Source organism: Trematomus bernacchii, unplaced genomic scaffold (genome assembly GCF_902827165.1).
Source record: "Trematomus bernacchii unplaced genomic scaffold, fTreBer1.1, whole genome shotgun sequence".
NCBI lineage: Eukaryota > Metazoa > Chordata > Actinopteri > Perciformes > Nototheniidae > Trematomus > Trematomus bernacchii.
In genome coordinates this window covers 12,556,413-12,563,720 of record NW_022987727.1, presented here as the reverse complement: position 1 = coordinate 12,563,720, position 7,308 = coordinate 12,556,413, and the positions used below count along the sequence as shown (strand labels likewise).

At 42.1% G+C, this 7,308-nt stretch overlaps 1 long non-coding RNA gene across 2 annotated transcripts; it reads right to left on the bottom strand.

Annotated features, from left to right (window-relative positions):
• Positions 1 to 5,764: 5,764 nt before the first annotated feature.
• LOC117494407 lies at positions 5,765 to 6,810 on the bottom strand. Of its 2 annotated transcripts, XR_004557067.1 has the most exons (4): positions 6,754 to 6,810; positions 6,537 to 6,613; positions 6,314 to 6,458; positions 5,765 to 6,149 (listed from the first exon to the last, which is right to left on the bottom strand). It is a non-coding gene; the product is annotated as an uncharacterized LOC117494407 (long non-coding RNA). The 2 variants fall into 2 exon arrangements; XR_004557068.1 differs by lacking the exon at positions 6,754 to 6,810 and having other exon boundaries at positions 6,314 to 6,421; positions 6,537 to 6,564.
• Between the last annotated feature and the right edge of the window lie 498 nt (positions 6,811 to 7,308).

The window sequence follows — 7,308 nt, the reverse complement described above, 5'->3', positions numbered from 1 at the left end:
TCACAATAGGTAAATGAACAGCAGTAGACACTATCTCATTTACTTAGACACTGTACTTAAGGACAATGTTGAGGTACTTGAGACTAATCCTGCAACTTTATACTGACAAATAAACCGATGAGATGAAAAACCGGACTTGACCAAACAAATCACGGAGCTCTCAGCAGAGGACAGCCGGGGACGCTCCCGCCGATATCAGAGATGTCCCTGCTATGTGTGGGAGGTACAGTAAGAGAGGACATTTAAGGGCTATGTTTGATGTCTTTAAGTATCACCTGCTGGGGTTTAGCTGCTGTCCTGTGCCTTCTTAAATCGTTTGTTTACGTCCCTCACTTCCGTTTCGCTTCTCATTTGCTAGCTGAACAGCTGATCAGAGTGGTTTCTTGGCCCGATAGCTTGTGTCGACCGTGAAAGGCCAAATAAGGCGAGTCACGGCCGAGGGTTCGGGACACACCAAATTGACTTTGGGCGACAGGGCACGCTTCATTGCCAGACAACTGAAGACGGCCGATATCGGCCTGGTGTGTCTGGGCCTTAAAAGGCACTGGTTCTCTGACGCGGCACTTTTCAGAGGCTGCAGATTTATCATTAGGCTACTTCCTTCTGATACTGCAGAGCTTTCATGAGCTGAAGTATACGTTTCATACTAAAGCAGCTGGGCAGCAGATACTGTTGCTTCACACTCATAAGCTTTGCTGATTTGCCGCATCAGGGTGCGCTCTGGTAGTTGCAAATGGCATGACATTTTAGCTCTACGTTTCTTAATCATTTTCCTAGATATTTAGTCTCAATATGAAATGAGGAATCTCTTGCTTTGCACACGTGAGAATTATGTCCGGTAAAACTTTACGTGTTTTTCTCAATGATCTCTCCCTGTCGGCCCTCTGGGTTGAGTAGCTGATGGAGGATGGTTCCATGGTCAGACTTCTCGCACTGTCTGTAGTTTGTATTTCTCTCCATAGCTATTGCATGAGCTGCGCTGAATTCGTGTTTACTGAGAGCATAGTCGATATGTTTCCAGTCCCTGTAACCATGGCGACTGAATGTATCTTCTCCGCCGGCCCCGCCTCTCTCACTAAAATGCCGACACATTTTACAAAACACACTGTCCTTGCTAATGCTATACTCCAAGAATGTGTACTTGTCATACCAGTGGGCGGCGGAGCTCCTTTTCTTTTGTCCGAAAAGTGTCTGAGGGTACTTTATGAGATTTGGCTGTGTAGCCGCCGGGTCATCTATGCCGAGGTCCGGCACTGGGATGCTATTTTCTGTTATCCTGCAACGGGTACTACGTCCCGCAGAGGGACTGAGCTCAGCGGGGCACAACATTAAACACAATCTCGTCTCTCTAAGGCGGCACCTGCTGTGAGGATGACTCTTCTTACTCTTTAAAATGAAAACCTGAACATCGATTGTTGTGACATCGTTAGTGAGTGCGGTATATTTTTTGTGTCTGTCCAGTCCACTGTCCTCCTTCATCTGCGCGCGCCCGCGAGACGTTCTACGATGTGTTTGCTCGATGTGGCCATCACTACTGTCTTGTCAACAAAACGATTGACTACCCTCACTATCACCACAATGAAACACGTCCTGAAGAATGTCATGCAAAGCTGCCTGCCTGCCTTCCTTTGATTCTCTCTGAACTGCCTGGTCGTTTTAATGTTTAATGTCAACCATTTGTGCAGATAGCATGAAGTAGAGAAGATCGCCGATGCTAGCGTTAGCGTTAGCATTTCTCCCCCGGGCTTAAATTGTGTATTATAGAATGATCACACCGGTGACAGTACTATTCAAAGGGTTCACGAAATATGACTACTACTCTTACTGTTTAACATTTTGGGTTACTTAATGTTACTTCATGTTAAGGCTAATAAAAATGACAAGGCTGTAATGCTAACTAACGTGCTAGCTACTAGCTAGCTTGATCCAGACACTCCTGATCCTTTCATCAGACGGGAAGCGAAAGAACGAGCAAGACCCATTGCTGGTATGAACAACCTGGTACTAAGCACACAGGCATCTTGTTAAAGTTATCTTATCTTAGCCAGCGCCATATAGATAGATTCTATCTATATGGTGCTGATCTTAGCTATCTCTTAGTGGAGGAAAACAATTGTGACATCACTTACGCGACTCTGGGATTTGTAGTCTTTCTAGTTGCATATTTTTCATAGTCTTATATTTCAACAGTTTTACGACATACTGTGACTTTTTTGACATGGAAATGATTTTTTAAGATTGACAAACATCATATGTGTAATTCATGGCACAATTCAAACGGGATCGAAAGATAAGTTTTCTCTCTCCATTGACTTCAATACATTATTTTTCCGAAATAAGGTCCCATGGACCGGAAGTAGATGGGCGTGACTTCGCCACTCTATAGAGAGAGAGTTATGACAATGGAAGTCCAAAATGCTTGATCGTCACGTGGTTCAGGGAGAATCAATAGTTCCCCGGAAGTTCGTGGCGGGACATTTGAATGCATGATTACCGGAGATCGGACTACGATTTTTGTAGTGAATAAAGGTTTTGATTTGCAATATTTATACAACATACCGATATGTGTATGTATTTACATCAATATGTTTTAAAAATAAAATAGAATCTGATAATATTTATGGGTAATATTAGGAATAGTGTGAACAGCTAGTTTACTTGTTAACATATACATGTTAGGCTAACGTTGCCTTGGTTAAAGAGCCTGTTGCTGTTGTGTATTGCTTTGAATTATTTAAAACAAATATTATCTTCTTAAACATCACTTCCTAATGTTTATTGATATATTTAGAGGGAGGGGATGGCAAGGAATGCTTCAAAATTTAGATTAGATTAATTTCTACCATTTTTTTAATTCATGGTGGTTTCAGTAATCCCATGGTACTTGAGGACATAAGTAATCTAAATGACTAATGTAATCTTTATGACTTTCAGAAAGGACAGGAGACCAACAGGTGACTATCAACAGCATGATTATGACGTTATATGTGTTGTTTTAGGAACATCCATTGTAAATACATGGAATTCAATAAACATTGAATAGCATGTCATGCAGTTTGTCTGTGCCTTTTCCTCTGTGTTGTCCTGGCATATAGTCTCCACCATGGTTTGCTGTGCTGCCTGGGGATGCTCCAATCGTTCCGAAAAAGGAGTATGAATGAGAATGTACGGCTTCTCCACTGACACAGAGAGGAGGAAAAAATGGCTAGCTCAAGTCAGCAGGAGCAATTTAACCATCAAAACAGACAACCGCAACAAAATATGTGAGGTAATCATATTCAAACACTGCATTTGCACTTTTTCACAAAACGAAGACCACACCATTGGGAAGCTTAATGTTTGGTTTAATACAAATAACAGGGAAAGGCTTGAAAGACTCTGAGAGTTGAGACTCAGGGTGCAGAGTGAGGGTCTCAGTGCAGGTATTCAGGCTCTATTGAATCCCCCTCTGGTTCTTGTGCTGAAAGAGGGAGACACAGACAGGAGAAAGGGTTATACACACCTATATAGCACACCTATTGGATGGGAAATTGCCTTGGGGAGATAAGGTGTGGTCTTTGTTTCCAACTGAAGTTATGGAACTTTATTATTTGTGAGTTTAACAAAGTATGACAAATGGCATCAGTAATGGATGTGATATGAATTTGTATAAACAGGGATGCAAACTTGTCACCTTTTGGCGAAATTCGCCGTTTTGAATCCAAAATAGGTCATTTGTGTGATTCATGTAGATCTGCAATAAAAATATTTTCGGGGTATGGGGGGGGTCTGGGACCCGGAATAATCTGCGGCCGTGAGCTGTTATGTGCCATCATGACACGCATGGTGTTCTTTTTTTATATATTATAATGCAGCGCGAGCTGTGTGCTCGAGTCTTCCTGCCTGTCGGCTCTGCTCATGGATGTATAATAAGGCTCTGCCGCTCCGCTATGATGGTCTAGCTTAATTAGCTACATTACCTACGGGTGCGTTCGTTAATATTAACTGTGCGGTCCGGAGTCACTGTGGCACAGACTGGACCGCTGGTGAACAGCTGTTAGAACGGGCCGTTCAGGTGTTCAGAGCAGAGCTCCCTGTCGGAGCGGCAGAGCGTGATGTGCACTGAAAAGTTTTTCTGTCGCAATATTATCGTTGAGCTAGCTAACTAGCATACATTGTCACTATCTGCTAACGTTAGCTTTAGCCTTCGTTTTCTAATAGTGTTTTTCATAGGCTATAAACGGAGGTGGTATAAGTATAGATCTTGTACTTGAGTAAAAGTAGAAGTACTCAGGTCTTGTACTTGAGTAAAAGTAAAAGTACTCAAATCTTGTACTTGAGTAAAAGTATAAGTACTCAGGTTTGAGTAAAAGTAGAAGTACCAGAGTGTAGGAACAATCCTGCAATCAAAATGTTCCTCAAATAAAAGTACAAAAGTATTATCATCAAAATATAGTTAAAGTAGCTACAGTAAAAGTAGAAGTACTCAGATCTTGTACTTGAGTAAAAGTAGAAGTACTCAGGTCTTGTACTTGAGTAAACGTAGAAGTACCAGAGTGTAGGAATACTCTGTTACAGTAAAAGTACTGCATTCAAAATATTCCTCAAGTAAAAGTATAAAAGTATTATCATTAAAATATAGTTAAAGTAGCGACAGTAAAAGTAGTAATTGTGCAGATTGGTCCATTTCAGAATAATATATATGATATGTTTTATAATGATTGATCATGAAAGTGTTCTCAAAGCTGGTAAAGGTGCAGCTAGTTTGAATGACTTTGTATACTGCAGGGTAGCTTGTGAATTGACTCCAGGTGGAACTAAAGTCTGATTTAACACTTGATTATATTTCACATCATTCATCCAAATCTGAAAAGTAACTAAAGGTATTACATACATGTAGTGGAGTAAAAGTACACCATTTACCTCTGAACTGTAGAGGAGAAGAAGAACAAAGTAGCAAAACATTGAAATACATAAATAAAGTACAAGTATCTCAAAATTGTACCCAAGTATAGTACTTGTTGAGTTTATGAACTTAGTTACTTTACACCAGTGGCTATAAAGATAGAAAGACTAAGCCTTGCACAGAGGCATGAAAATACATTTTCAAAATGCTCAACAGTGCTGCCAAAATTATAAACTGACTGCTACACAATTAAAATAAATGCTTTTATATATTTCTATTAGATGTGACTCTTTGGCATTTCTGTTATTATTAACACTGCTGCTTTAGTTGTTCTGACTGCTAACATCCTCTGTTATTCCTCATTTTATAGCCGATATTCCTAGGGGTTGGGGGGGCTCGGATCCTTGTCACCTTTTTCATACCTGATGAGTTTGCATCCCTGATAAAGTTGTCTCACATTCTTGGTCGTATTTTACGTACAGTATGTAATGAGTGTATACATGTCCAGTAAGTATGAAGTGTTTCCCAATACTGTGCATTCAACTACTATGGGATATGTATGTGGGCAGACAAAACTGAGTTGTTGTGTGTGTGTGTGTGTGTGTGTGTGTGTGTGTGTGTGTGTGGTGTGTGTGTGTGTGTGTGTGTGTGTGTGTGTGTGTGTGTGTGTGTGTGTGTGTGTGTGTGTGTGACTCTGTCACTCTGCAGGCACATTTTGATGCAGACCAGTTTGTCAAGACCAAAAAGGGCAAGACTAGGCTGAGAGCAGATGCTATTCCCACCATCTTTGTGCATCGGCCTGTGGTCAAAAAGAGGAGGGCCCCTGCACCACGATGCACCCCGGGACCTGTAAATACAGAGCCCGGGGCAGGTCTTCATAATTCCTGAGGATGTTGTAAACAGAGAGAACCTCCCCTCTAACGAGGTTTCAGTGGTCCCCATTAAGGACTTATTGACCTTTCAAGAAGGGATGGCATTAAAAATAGCTCCCCATCTTTCAGCAGCAGCCATCGAGCCAAGTCACTTTGATAAGATGAAGGTTGGTCTTGCTCTAAATGTATTCAGTAAGGCTACAAGTGCTGGGCTGAAATACATGGTGCAGCAAGAAAACCGCCCTCTGTCCTACCTGACGACAGCGTGGTTCCTGGAGCAGGTTGATCGTTGGTTTGATCTCATGTCATCTCGCCATCCAATTACAGCCCTGAGCAGGCTCAAGATGGAGGAGTACCAAAAGGCCATCACCTTCCTCCAGAACATCGTCCATCTGTTTCGTTGGATGAAGATTGGTCAAAAGGGAGGTTGGAAGCCTGTTCAAATAGGGGTGATAATGGTAACAACATCAATTTTGGCCATACAGGAGGATATGCTAACACGAGGTCCCAGGTTTGTGTTAACGTCAAGGTTCACACAAGACTGCCTTGAAAATACCTTCAGCTGTGTGAGGTCTAAAAATCCTGTCCCAACTCCAGTGGAATTCCATCATGCACTGAGAATCATATCTGTGGGGCAGTTCCTCACCACCATCAGCTCTGGGAGCTATCAGGAAGACCACAGTAGCTTTTTGGCAGACTTCCTGGACACAGTGGAGCAAAATATCACTCCATCAGTCAGAGTGGAACCGCTGATGGCGGTGAACAGAGCAGCACCTCACCTCACAAAAACTGAGAAATGTATTCTCTTTCATCTTGCAGGCTACATCGTCCACAAAGTCATCAAGTTTGCCAGCATCTGTGAAAAATGCAAAATTGCAACAGAGCACAATGATCAGAGTCCTTCTGGTGAAAACAGCATTTTAGTGAACTTAAAAGACTTCAAGGCAGGTGCTCTTTGTCGTCCCTCCCTCCCAAGAAGCCTTTGATTTCATTCACCAAATTGAGGAACTATTTAGGACCAAGACTGGTTCCTCCCTCATGCAGCTCCCCAACACAGTGGGTGTCTTGGAGAAAGAAGCTCAGGCACTCAAGACAAAATCATTAGAAGATTCATACGGCTGAGGCTGAGAATCGAGGCAAAACAAATCCGAAATGACAGGAAAAATAAACCCTTAAAAGATGGCCATCTTGGAAGCAAGAGCCAATCCAAAAAGGTGAAGAGGAACAACAGCAGCCAAGATTCAACATCCAGCAACCCCCAAAAAAATCCACAGCTGCTATCAAACCCATTAGTTGTTGCAATGGAAATATTTGGACTAACCATTGCCCCTCCACCTGCCAGCACCACTGCTCCTCCACCTGCCAGCACCCAGCCAACATCCCTGCTCCTCCACCTGTAACATCACTGCCCCTCCACCTGCCATACAGTAGGTTACTAACATACACTAACAAGATTACTTATATAATACAGTGATAGAATACATGTTTAGTATGCTTACTTATATACAACAGTAGTATTAAACTTACCTTGTGTTTTCACTATCACTTAGG